The 14108-nt window shown below is 51.3% G+C and overlaps 1 non-coding gene across 1 annotated transcript; it reads left to right on the top strand.

Annotated features, from left to right (window-relative positions):
• Nucleotides 1–5705: 5705 nt before the first annotated feature.
• On the top strand, nt 5706–5790 carry TRNAY-GUA (transfer RNA tyrosine (anticodon GUA)). Its single transcript is given in 2 exon segments — nt 5706–5742; nt 5755–5790. It is a non-coding gene; the product is annotated as a tRNA-Tyr (tRNA).
• Nucleotides 5791–14108: the final 8318 nt, after the last annotated feature.

Below are 14108 nucleotides of genomic sequence, written 5' to 3' on the forward strand. Positions count from 1 at the left end.
TGGGGGTCTGAGAGAATTCGGGCGAGCCCCACTGGTCAGGGTGAGTGGGTAGGCCTACCGTTCTCTCTCTGCCCTTGCTGACTATCCCCCTTTTCGTGGTGTGATAGCCCACGTCCCTGAGCTGGCCGTGTACTACGCCTGTATGGCTTGCGACTCGGGCCTTAGGTACCTGTTGCTTCTCCGTGCTGTACCGGTCCCTCTGTGTGGCGGAGCCTCCAGGCTTCTTAGGCCAAGGGACCTGAAGTCCCTCGCGGGTTGGTTATCTGCTGCCGGGCTTGCAACCCTGACAGCCTCGTACCCCAGTGACCGATTGTGTAGTTCTCTCTCAGCCAGGACCGGCTCACGTTGCCTCTGTCCCTGGCTCACTGCTGCTCCTCTGCCTCCCGGACTCCTCAGCTGCTGCTGACCTGTCCCTTTCCTCTGGGAACCCTTCTGGATGCTTCAGAAGTGGGTTCTGGTCTTTCTAGCCCTGCCCTCAGTTCCAGCTTTTATAGGGGCAGCCTGCTCCCTCTACTGGCCTGGGACAGGAGGTGCTGCATGCTAATGGTCCCTGACCAGGGAACCTCCCTCCTGCTCTCAGACACAGCCTTTGATATTTGTGGCATCCAGGCCTGGGGTGACACATGTTAATTCCAAGTCTCCAGAGTTTTAAGCGTGCTCTAATATATATTTCTTTAGACTCAGCATCATCAAAATGCCCTGGGGCTGAAGGCAGGAGCTCGTCACATTCCTTTTACAGGACCTTTTCTTGTTTGTTTATTGGTTTTAAAATGTTTTCTAATAAAAAAGTGTTTTTTAGTTCTAATTTCTTGGTCGCTTCTGTTTTTTTCTGGAATGAAACTATAAATCTGGTAAATTATTGCTAAATTACTGTTAATGTGTATGCAGTAAGTGCAAGGGCTGCCAAAAATTAGGTCGCGCTCCAATACCCCTTTGAAGAGATGTAGTGGAGGGCCTCAGTAAAATTTTTTTTCCATTATTAAGGAGTGGGTCTCCTAGACTGGTAATGCCCATGCACTAAGTGCGTGCGCTGAAAAACATTGACCCCTGGGGGGTATGCATATATATTATACAGAATGTTAGAGGTAGGCCTCTAATAATAGTTCCTACGGGCATCATAAACACCCTTAAAAAAATTAATGGGGGTGTTGTATGATGGTCACCCTGTTGAGATCGTGGTGGAGGAGAAGGAGAAGGAGGAGGATGACATAAAAAGTCTAAATGCTGAAGCATCTACCCATGTCTGGGTGTGAAGGGGTGCATGGGAATAGACCAGAAAATTTTTTATTTCACTTTATGTTCCGCTGATGTCATCCGGTGGTGATGAGATGTCGGCTCCAATCCAGAATTTATTCATTCTGATAAGAGTCAGACAATCAGCATTTTCAGTTGACAGGCGGAAATAGCACAATACAGCAATGCCAGTCACATCAACCAAATCTGGCTGTATGCTGCTAACTAGCAAATGGAGCAGTATGAATGGAATATTATATTACTTCTTACCAAAAGTATCAGGATTCAGAGCAAAAAGAATATTATCAGCCTGATATCTAGGGCTATGGATAGGAGATCCAGCAGCAGAAAGAACGCGCAGTGGCCCCTATTCTGTACTATAGGAGGTCTCCACAAACTCTGCCCAACTACTGCTATCAGCGGGATTAATATCCATCAGAATTAGTCCTTACAGGGACTGTTAGTGTAGATGAAATAAATAATAGTGGTGTGGGATCACAGCCTAAATGCAGGTAAAAATCTCTCCCTGACACAGCAGCAGCTCTCCCTACACTGTCTGATCCGGAGTGACTGTGACTACCATGGCGGCGCCCGGTCTGATATACACCTGATGACGCTGTGCGACCAGCCAATCACTGTAATGCCACACCCAACATGGTTGCCGCATTACAGTGAGTGGCAGGCAATCCCTGCATGTTCATTGGCTCTGTAATGAGCGCCAAACATGCAGGAAGGAGACCCGAGCTCCAGCCGAGCAACCCGGAAATACTCGGTGAGCACCGAGCATCTCGAGCAGTGAGATGTTCCGGCGAGTAATGAGTATTGAGGAGCACGCTCGCTCATCACTATGGGTCACTCATCGGAGGTCTCTTCTGTTCTGGCACCTGGGGGATCTACAAATGATACAAGTCACATGGAGACCTTTCAAGCAAAATCTGCCCTCCAATATGGCGCTCCTTCCTATCTGTGCAAGGCCGTGTCCTCGGACAGTAGTGTCTGATCACATGTGGGGTATTACTGCATTCAGGAGTGATTGCAAACCAAATTATGGGGTCTATATTTTCCTATTACACTTATGAAAATGAAAAATTTGGGCATAGGCAAGATTTCTGCGGAAAAATCTTTGGTGAATCACCTGTGGGTTCATGTTGCTCACCAGATCCATAGATGAATTTTTCTGGGGTCAAGTTTCAAAATGAAGTCACTTGTGGGGGTTTTCTGCTGTTTTGGTCCTTAGGGGCTCTGCAAATGCAAAATGACGTCCACAATTTATTACAGTCAAAATTGTGCTTCAAAAGTCTAATAGCGCTCCTTCCCGTCCTGCCGTCTGGCCAAACAGTAGCTTCTGACCGAATGTGGGGTCCTGCTGTTCTCAGGAGATTGCTCAATACATTGCGGGGTCCACTGTTTCCTGTTATCTCTGTCAAAATGAAAAATTTGATGATAAAGTAAAATTTTAGTGAAAAAAAAATAAAATGTCATTTTTTCCTTTTGTTTTCCTATGAAGCAGCTGAAGGATTCATACAATTCCCGAATGTGGTCTGAAAACTTTAAGGGTTGTAGCTTTGTAAACGGGGTCTTGTTTGGGCACAATATGACATATAGACCCCTCAAAATTACTTCAAGACTCAAGTTGTCACAAAAAAAAAACAGGTTTTGTAAATTTTGTACATTTCATTGGAAAAATAAAAACTTTTAAGCCTTCTAACATCATAAGAAGATAAAAAGCGGATTAGAAAATGATGTGGAAGTAAAGTTGACATTTGGTGACAGAAGAGACTCAAGGTTTTCTCTCGAGCTGTATTTTTCGGAGGAGGATTTATTATACACAGCTCAAAAAACTAAAGGGAACAGTGAAATAACCCATCCTAGATCTGATGAATGAAATCTTCTCATTGAATACTTTGTTCTGTAGAAAGGTGAATGTGCCGACAACAAAATCACACAACAATCATCAATGGAAATCACATTTATTAACCAATGGAGGCCTGGATTTGCAGTCACCCCCAAAATGAAAGTGGAAAAACACACTACAGGCTGATCCAACTTTGATGTAAAGTCCTTAAAACGAGTCAAAATGAGGCTGAGTATTGTGTGTGGCCTCCACGTGCCTGTATGACCTCCCTACAACGCCTGGGCATGCTCCTGATGAGGCTGAGTATTGTGTGTGGCCTCCACGTGCCTGTATGACCTCCCTACAACGCCTGGGCATGCTCCTGATGAGGCTGAGTATTGTGTGTGGCCCCCACGTGCCTGTATGACCTCCCTACAACGCCTGGGCATGCTCCTGATGAGGCTGAGTATTGTGTGTGGCCTCCACGTGCCTGTATGACCTCCCTTCAACGCCTGGGCATGCTCCTGATGAGGCTGAGTATTGTGTGTGGCCTCCACGTGCCTGTATGACCTCCCTACAACACCTGGGCATGCTCCTGATGAGGGTGAGTATTGTGTGTGGCCTCCACGTGCCTGTTTGACCTCCCTACAACGCCTGGGCATGCTCCTGATGAGGCTCAGTATTGTGTGTGGCCTCCACGTGCCTGTATGACCTCCCTACAACACCTGGGCATGCTCCTGATGAGGCTGAGTATTTTGTGTGGCCTCCACGTGCCTGTATGACCTCCCTACAACGCCTGGGCATGCTCCTGATGAGGCTCAGTATTGTGTGTGGCCTCCACGTGCCTGTATGACCTCCCTACAACGCCTGGGCATGCTCCTGATGAGGGTGCAGATGGTCTCCTGTGGGATCTCCTCCCAGACCTGAACTAAAGCATCCGCCAACTCCTGGACAGTCTGTGGTGCAACGTGACGTTTGTGGATGGAGTGAGACATGATGTCCCAGATGTGCTCAATCGGATTCAGGTCTGGGGAACGGGCGGCCAGTCCAGAGCTTTAATGCCTCCATCTTTCAGGAACTGATGACACACTCCAGCCACATGAGGTCTGGCATTGTCCTGCATTAGGAGGAACCCAGGGCCAACCGCACCAGCATATGGTCTCACAAGGGGTCTGAGGATCTTATCTCGGTACCTAATGGCAGTCAGGCTAGCTCTGGCGAGCACATGAAGGGCTGTGCGGCCCTCCAAAGAAATGCCACCCCACAGCATTCCTGACCCACTGCCAAACCGGTCATGCTGAAGGATGTTGCAGGCAGCAGATTGCTCTCCACGGCGTCTCCAGACTCTGTGACGTCTGTCACATGTGCTCAGTGGGAACCTGCTTTCATCTGTGAAGAACACAGGGCGCCAGTGGCCACTTTGCCGATCCTGGCAAATGCCAAGCGTCCTGCACGGTGTTGGGCTTTGAGCACAACCCCCATCTGTGGAAGTCGCGCCCTCTTACCACCCTCATGGAGTCGGTTTCTAACCGTTTGTGCAGACACATGCACATTCGTGGCCTGCTGGAGGTCATTTTGCAGGGCTCTGGCAGTGCTCCTCCTGTTCCTCCTTGCACAAAGGCGGAGGTAGCGGTCCTGCTGCTGGGTTCTTGCCCTCCTACGGCCCCCTCCACGTCTCCTGGTGTACTGTCCTGTCTCCTGGTAGCGCCTCCAGCCTCTAGACACTACGCTGACAGACACAGCAAACCTTCATGCCACAACTCGCATTGATGTGCCATCCTGGATGAGCTGCACTACCTGAGCAACTTCTGTGGGTTGTAGAGTCCGTCTCATGCTACCACGAGTGTGAAAGCACAACCAACATTCAAAAGTGACCAAAACATCAGCCAGAAAGCATTGGTACTGAGATGTGGTCTGTGGTCCCCACCTGCAGAGCCACTCCTTTATTGAGGGTGTGTTGATAATTTCCAATAATTTTCATCTATTGTCTATTCCATTTGCACAACAGCATGTGAAATTGATTGTCAATCAGTGTTGCTTCCTAAGTGGACAGTTTGATTTCACAGAAGTTTCATTTACTTGGAGTTATATTCTGTTGTTTAAGTGTTCCCTTTATTTTTTGAGCAGTGTAGTTAATGCTAAAAAAAAAAAATGTTCTACGTTGGCCGGTAAACAAGCCTGGGTCAACTGCTTGGAAGGCAGCTATGCTCACCACTATACCACCAACGCTTGGACTGGAGGGTGGTGTTTTTTTCTGACTTCTATTGCTCTGCCTGAGGAAAGTACATGAAAGCTCACAGGATATTTCCCATACAGCTCACATACAGCTCAGGTACTTTTTTTGATGGAGATTCTACAATCTTTCTTTCTCCCCTATCACTTCTGGACTTGCTGCATAGCTCCTTTCCATCATTCAAACGCCAATGTCTCACTGTTGTGTCTTTGCCATGTGGTCTAGCGGTTACGATTTCTGGTTTTCACCCAGGCGTCCTTAGTCCTTAGTTCAACTCCCTGTATAGGAAGATGTTTTTCCTTTTTTTTGTTATTACCTTATTATTGTCACAGTCAGAATCTTATTGACTGTATAAACCTGGAGACGCAGTGAGGTGATGACGGCAGGAGAGCTGCAGTACACAAGCCTTTGATAGCTCAGCTGGTAGTGCGGAGGACTGTAGTGGGGCACAGACATCTTTAGGTCACTGGTTCAATTCCGGTTCAAAGGATATTTTACTACTTATTGTTAGTAGAGTATAATTATCTCCAGAATTAAGAAGCCATATTACTGTGGGGTCACATTAGCCACAATCAGGGCCGGCGTCAGCACCCGGGCAAGTGCCGGGTCCCTGAGCAGGCAGGGGGCCCACTGGCGGTCGCGCACCCCGCTGGGCTATGGGCGGAGGAGAGCTGTGTCAGCGCCCGCCCTTCTCCACCATTTGCTCAGGGCCCCGGCAGCCGGATACTTACCTCTCCCCGTGCCTCTGCAGATCCGCTGTCTTCCTGCTCTGCGCTCCCTGTGACATGTCAGGTCAGAGGGTGCGGTGACGTCTTTCCACCGCGCGCTCACCTGAGCCATCACAAGGAGCGCAGAGCGGGACGACGCCGGCAACCCTGGAGTCCGGACCCGAGCAGCGGGCAGCAGGTGAGGAGGAGGGAGGTGAGTATTTGATTTTTTTTTTTTAATGTATGGAGGCACGAGGCATAATATGGGGGGGTGACATCTTGCATGGGGCATTATAAAGAGAGGAGGGGATGACAGATTGCATGGGGCAGTATAAAGAGAGGGGGGGTGACATCCTGCATGGGACATTATAAAGAGAGGGGGGGGGTGGCATGGGGCATAATATGGGGGGATGACATCTTGCATGGGGCATTATAAAGAGAGGGGGGGTGACAGACTGCATGGGGCATTATAAAGAGAGGGGGGTGACATCCTGCATGGGGCATTATAAAGAGAGGGGGGATGACAGACTGCATGGGGCATTATAAAGAGAGGGGGAGATGACATCCTGCATGGGGCATTATAAAGAGAGGGGAGGTGGCATGGGTCATAATATGGGGGGGTGACATCTTGCATGGGGCATTATAAAGAGAGGGGGGGTGACAGACTGCATGGGGCATTATAAAGAGAGGGGGGTGACATCCTGCATTGGGCATTATAAAAAGAGGGGGGGTGACATCCTGCATGGGGCATTATAAAGAGAGGGGGGTGACATCCTGCATGGGGCATTATAAAAAGAGGGGGTGACATCCTGCATGGGGCATTATAAAGAGAGGGGGGGTGACATCCTGCATGGGGCATTATAAAGAGAGGGGGGTGACATCCTGCATGGGGCATTATAAAAAGAGGGGGTGACATCCTGTATGGGGCATTACAAAGAGGGGGGGTGACATCCTGCATGGGGCATTATAAAGAGAGGGGGGTGACATCCTGCATGGGGCATTATAAAGAGGAGGTGTGACAGCCTGCATGGGGCATTATAAGGTGGGGAATAGCCTGCATGGGGCATTATAAGGGGGGACGGGACGGCCTGCATAGTGCATTATGTGGGGGGAACAGCCTGCATGGAGCATTATAAGGGGGGGGGGGGGGCAGCCTGTATGGGGCATTATGTGGGGGGTAACAGCCTGCATGGAGCATTATAAGGGGGGGACAGCCTGTATGGGGCATTATGTAGGGGGTAACAGCCTGCATGCAGCATTATATGGGGGCCAGTATCCTGTATGGAGCATTATAAGGGGACCAGTATCCTGTATGGAGCATTATATGGGGGCCAGTATCCTGTATGGAGCGTTATATGGGGGCCAGTATCCTGTATGGAGCTTTATAAGGGGACCAGTATCCTGTATGGAGCGTTATATGGGGGCCATTATCCTGTATGGAGCTTTATAAGGGGACCAGTATCCTGTATGGAGCGTTATATGGGGGCCAGTATTCTGTATGGCGCCTTATATGGGGGCCAGTATTCCGTATGGGGCCTTATATGGGGGCCAGTATTCCGTATGGGGCCTTATATGGGGGCCAGTATTCCGTATGGGGCCTTATATGGGGGCCAGTATTCCGTATGGGTCCTTATATGGGGGCCAGTATTCCATATGGGTCCTCATATGGGGGCCAGTATTCCGTATGGGTCCTTATATGGGGGCCAGTATTCCATATGGGGCCTTATATGGGGGCCAGTATTCCGTATTGGGCCTTATATGGGGGCCAGTATTCCGTATGGGTCCTTATATGGGGGCCAGTATTCCATATGGGGCCTTATATGGGGGCCAGTATTCCGTATTGGGCCTTATATGGGGGCCAGTATTCCGTATTGGGCCTTATATGGGGGCCAGTATTCCATATGGGGCTTCATATGGGGGCCAGTATTCCGTATTGGGCCTTATATGGGGGCCAGTATTCCGTATGGGGCCTCATATGGGGGCCAGTATTTCGTATGGGGCCTCATATGGGGGCCAGTATCCTGTATGGAGCATTTTATGGGGGCCAGTATCCTGTATGGAGCATTTTATGGGGGCCAGAATTCTGTGTGGAGCGATTCGCTGGTTTCTGGGCTATTGTAGAATTTACAATAGATATCGCTCATGTAATGTAAGAAGTGAAATCTTTGCATTGTACTATATATATATATATATATATATATATTTCTCTGTGGTATCTGTGCATCATGAATCGTGGTATGTATTAACGGGGCCCACTGAGACTCTTTCGCCCGGGGCCAAGAAAAACCTGGAGCCGGCCCTGGCCACAATATTAATTTTCCTTAGCAATCCCTCCTCGCAGTCCGCTCTCCTGAAGTAGGGCTTCTATTAGGGTCATTACGGTTCTTCACTTACAGCGGATTATCCGGACAGAAGTTTCCTCCCTCTCTTCCTCCTCATTTTTGACTTTTTCGGAAGATGATGTTTTTAGCTCTTTGGCCTCGATTCATGATTGTGTTTTTCGGCTGTACCTCAGTCATTACTTACTTTGAGCTTTTTTTAAGTCTATTTCCTCTGTGTTCACCTGTGTTTTCTTCTGGTCCCCATTGTGGGTGAGGTTTGGAGTTTCTACGTCAGGGGTGGGGAATCTTTTCTCTTCCAGGAGCCATGTGGATATTTATATCATCCTTCAGGGGACGTATAAATTACCCTTTAACTAAGTACGTCCTGATGCGGCGCTGGTGTCAGGACGTAATATTTCAGTGCATGCGCCTCAGCGTTCGGCAGTGAAGACTGCGTACACGTGCTCACCGAGCGAGGAGACATTAACCGTCACAATACAGCTGCCGGCCCCAAGTACTGGGGTCCCCGGATATCTACTCGGGGGCAGATAAACGGTCATCGAGGCTTGTAAATGTCCTGTGGGCCTGAGGTTCCCCACCCCTATTCCAGATGTTTTCGACTCATCCAACTGTCACTTTTTAAAAAGGGCAGTGAAAGCAGAGCGGAGGACGACGCCGCGGAGGAGGCCGCGACAGCAGAGGCAGGTAACGGAGACGCCCCTACCCCGAACCCTGGGGCCGCCGACCTGCCCCTGCACCCTGTTGCGGAGCCCAACGTACCTGAACCCGCTATCGACACCGTGCCTCCACCGCTACCAATCGGTTCCCAGGCCATCGACACCGCCAGCGAGCCCCGCTCCACGCCGTGCCCTCTGACCCCGGGCATGATCAGCAGACCACAATCGCAGGCCCGGTCGCAAGGTCTAGCGCCCCCGGACGCCGCCCGTTGACGGGAGTACTGCCGCCAACAGCTGGAGATGTTCGAGAGGGAGCAGCGGGAGCGGCACATGAAACAGGAGAAGCTGCAGGTCCAGAGTGCGGAGCAGAAGATGAAGACCCGGCGAGATCCCCGAGCAGCCCGCAGTCCCCGAGTCACCGGGACTGTCATGAAATTTCACATGGAACATGGCTGGAGTTTCATTAAAGACCCTGAGACCATCAGCGATGTGTTCGTGACGAGGAGAGATGTGGAGAGCCACCTGCCGGAGGGTCATCGAGGGCGAGATCTGTTTCCAGGGGATGTGGTGTCTTACACCCGACACCAAGGCGTGAAGGGATGGTACGCCCTCCACGTCCACAGAGTAGTAGAGGAGGAGGAACAGCACTACTCGGACGCTGAGTACCAAGAGGACCCGGATGGGCCTGAAGATGACGAGGAGGAGCAAGGCGCATATGGAGGACGACGATAGAAAGTAAGAAGAAGCGCCAATGTAAATAGTTACCCGTCAGGGTATAAAGAAACTGTGTGGGACTGTTTCAAATTGAGTGTGGTCCCCGTTGGGACTGATATAGGACTGTTTGATTGTTGCCCTATCCCCTAAGTAACCAGGCTGAGGACTGTGAGCAGCCATCCCCCCTTTTTCAACCGGCCGAGGACTGGGAACGGCCAATCCCCTGCAAATAGTTGCGCTTCCTAAAGCGCCCCCTACTGGTTTTATAAAAAAGCCTGCAACGTCTACCTCAAGACAAGTTTACTGGACTGTTGCACCTTTACCTGGTCGCAAGTTGCACCGCGGCCATGATCCAAGAATACAAGAATGTGTCTTGCCTAAAAATGTTTTACGTGAGAAAATTTAATATGCTGCTAGAAAATGTTTTACATAATCTTGAAACCGTTTTATAAGACAGATGTTAAAAGAGTTCCAGAAGTACTAGTATGCGTTTTATAATAGTGTGACAAGAAAAGAAAAGCGTTTCCCATAAAGGGAATTGAACCGTATTGCCTGTTTTCTGATGTGCTTTACCAGGGGGGAATGTAGCGCCCCGAGGGTTCGGCCGCTACAGGGGTATTGCACCTCTGCCAGAGGTGTGATATTCCACTCCCAGGTAAGGATGGGGTATGGACCAGGGCTCAGTTAGCTGCATACAGCACACACACCCCATTTCCGAGGGACAGCTCAACGGTGCTCCCACTAGACATAAGTGCAGGCACGACCGACTATGTCCCTGCCTGGAGTGGGGAGGGGGGGTGGAACACCCAGTGCTGTAGGGGCAGATAGGGGTTGGTTCCTGAGCGTAGATAGGAGCCCATTGGTTGCTGGTCACCTGGGCTCATGGTCAGAGGGAGGTATAAAAGGTGGGCACCATCTTAGATCTAGGTTCAGTCTGTGCAGAGAGAGAAGAAGACAGGGAGTAGAGGCTCTGTAGGAGCTCTACTCCAGAAGGGCCTAGTGAGAGGCCGAGGAGGAGGTGAAGGGGAGCTGAGATTTTGGCTCATCTCAGCTCCAAGAGAACGGAACAGAAAGGAACAGGAAGGAACAGAAAAAGAGAAGAAGAGACAGAGAAATAGGAGGGCTCAGGAACAAGAAGGTGGAAGGGACCCTAAGAACCCACGAGAATCCAGGGTGCAGGGTCGGGCAGATTAAGGGTACCGGATCCCAAGTTGATGGAGGAGAAACAACCCTCAGCCAAAGACCGGAGGCTGTGACCATTTATTGGTGCAGCACCTCATCAAACCTGCTAGGAAGGCACCATAAAGGACAGCGGGGAACGGGGCCCACGTTTACCTGCGCAGGTCCACGGCGACCGGACAAAAGTGGGTCACTGGTGAGGCAGGCCAGAGAAAGGATTAAAGGGGGTCCTGTGCCATGCTCCTGAACTGCCTGGGAGTTGACAGAGCCCCTCACCTGGTGGACGCAGCACGGCTCGGGCGGTCACTGCTGACAGAAGTGACCCGGAACAAATGAACTGTGAGTAAAGACCCTGGACTGTAACTTGTTGTCCGTGTGCTCCTTCGCGCCTCCAGCACAATCAGTACTGAGACTCTCACTACCATCACTCCCACCATCCACTACACTGCCCTGGGGCCGCACTCTTCCCGTGGGGAGTCACACCATCCCAGCTGCACACATCATCAGCCCCAGTGGACTGCCTTGCAGCGGCGGTTCCTAATAACCGCAATCCACGGGTGGCGTAGTCGGACATTATCATCAATAGAGCATAGCAGACTACCATTGGTCTGACCACCCTGAGCCGCGGGACCGGGCCGCCACTACTACTCCCAGCATCTCCCTATTGCCCGATTCCGCGTGCCCCACGGCCCAGGGGGCGAGTCAGATCCTCTTCTCTCGGCGCCACGGGACATCCTCCGGACTGGTAGCCAGCTGGATCTTTTCTGGAGAGGATACCTGTAACGACTGCACAGTCCTGGTTAGTGAGGCAACTCTTTTGGTCAGTTCTTGGACCTGATGGTGCAGGTCTGTAGACGGGGTACTATTCATAGTCTGTGCATTGGCTCCTGCAGGTTCTGTAGACTGGGGCACCGCCTCCTGGTAATAAGTGATAGCAGGGTGCCTGGAGGCCGCAACGCCACCGGGTGCGGGTTCTCGGAGTACCCGGATGGCTCTGTCCTTAAACTGTGCAAAGTCTAACTCAGGGTTCTGCAGGGCCATCAGGCGTAACTGGGTTCGGTGGGCACTGGACAGCAGACCCTCAATGAATTGTTCAGTCAGCAGTTTATCTGCATTCCTCACACTGTCAGGGTCTGTCTGCTTAATGGCTCTCAGGGCCTCTTGCAAATTCAAAGCATAGTCTCTTATACTGTCTTGGGCCGGCTGCTTGCACCCATAAAATCTAATTTTGATCTCTGCTGAGGTGCGGGTATCAAAAGTGTCCTTTAAAAGGGCTAAAATCTCCTTCAAGGTCCCCTTGTCTCAGACTGACCAGGACTTTACTTCTCGTTGGGCCGCGCCGGTTAACTGGCCTATCAATATGGTCACTTTTTGTTCCTCCTTCAGGGGGTATACTTTGAATAGGCTATACAGTCTCTCTTTAAAGTCGCTCAGGGTATGCGACTCCCCTGAGTACTGGGGCAACCAGGCCACTCCGGGGATATAGGGCATCGTGAACGGCATTACTGCGGCAGCGGCCGCGCTGGCGGTGACAGTTCCCTCCGCTTCCGTCATCCTCTTCCCCCCTAGTCAACCGTGGCCTACCTTCCGTTGCTTTTCTTCTGTAGGCCGCGGCTCCGCAGGCGACCGTCAGGGTTGAGGACCTTGCGTCGCGTCCTGGTGGTGTCAGCGTCTGCTCGGCTCCCTTCAGGACCTTGCGCAGCGTCCGTGCGTAAGGCGGGGCTTCAGTTCTCGCGCGCTTTTGTCATCCACGCCCCTCTTCTTCCCGCGCGGCGTCCCTAAGATGGCGCCCGATGGCGGGAAAATGGCTGCGGATGGCGGGAAACAGCTGCGGATGGCGGGAAACTCCACCTAAGGTAAGTATTACAGACTTTCTTCAGGCACGCTGTACCCGTTGGGGGCGGGCACGAAATCCTGCCGACTACGCCAAAAAGTTGACACGCCCCCTGGGCCGTGGGTGTGAGGGGATACCCGGAACCGGATCTTTTGTGGATGCTGGGGGTTGTAGTCCTTGCGTGGCGGGGGTCCTGTCCCGTGGCTCAGGGTGGTCAACCCAAATGGCGATCTATTTGCTGAATGTCCGACTACGCCACCAGTTGAATGCGGTCAGAGTGAACCGCTGCAGCAGGGCAGACCGCTGAGGCTGGTGTTGTGGGTGCAGCTGAGGGTAGTATAACTCCCCACGGGAGTATAGCCTCAGGGCAGTAAATAGGGATGTCGGTGGTGATGGTGCGCGGGTGCAGCAGTAACCACATGGAGTCTGTCATGCAATCCAGGGTCTTTACTGTTGGTGGTATTAAGAGACCCGTCCAGAATACAGGTTAACAATGGAGGCCTGGTCAGTCTGAGAGCAATTGGGAAATCCCGCTGGTCAGGGGGAGTTTGTAGGCTTACCGTACTGTCTTCACTCTTTCTTGGCTATCCCGCTGTAGTGTAGTGGTAGCCCACGTCTTTGAGTGTACCGTGTTGTTCTCGCCACTATGACTGGCGACTCGGGCCTTCCGTACTTCTCACCCCTCCGGGGCAGTAGTGGTCCCTCTCGTGTGGCTGAGCCACCGGGCTTCCTTGGGCCAGAGGACTTGAAGTCCCCTGCGTGGTGGTTTTCTAGTTCTGGGCTTATAACCCTCACAGCCACGGACTCCAGTGTCCGGCTTTGTAAGTCTCTAGTCAGGATGAGCTCTGCTGGCTCCACTCCTGGCCTCGTGTTCCTCCTCTGCCTACAGGGACTCCTCAGCCTGCTGCTGACCTGTCCCTATCTGCGACTTGTCTGGAACTTCTCTCTGGCTGGTCTCTCTAACCTCTCCCCAGATCCAGTTTTTAAAGGGCAGGTTTCTCCCCTGCCTGGACTGAGGCAGGAGGTGCTGCATGCTAATTGTCCCCAACCAGGGAACCTCCCACCTGCTCTCAGACATGACATTGCTGCCACTGTGGCGACCAGACCTGGGGTGCCACAAACACATTTTTGTTAAAAGATGTTCTCCAGTCTCCCCATGGAGTGAATTTATGGACGTCTATAGTTTTCCTGCAAGTTTGGGGACATTTTAGCCGAACATGTCACTTTTTGCTCTAAAAAGACTCCTAAAAGAGAGAAGACAAAAATGATAAATGATTTTGCAACAAAATGTAAGAACCGCCTGCGACACTGAAGAAACTGGCGCATAAGATACCAATGAATGGCGCAAGCCAAAAAAGAAAAGTGACTTTCTGTGA

The sequence above is a fragment of the Phyllobates terribilis genome, unplaced genomic scaffold, assembly GCF_046119375.1.
Source record: "Phyllobates terribilis strain yellow unplaced genomic scaffold, ASM4611937v1 Scaffold_3__8_contigs__length_932513732, whole genome shotgun sequence".
In the NCBI taxonomy this organism is placed as follows: domain Eukaryota; kingdom Metazoa; phylum Chordata; class Amphibia; order Anura; family Dendrobatidae; genus Phyllobates; species Phyllobates terribilis.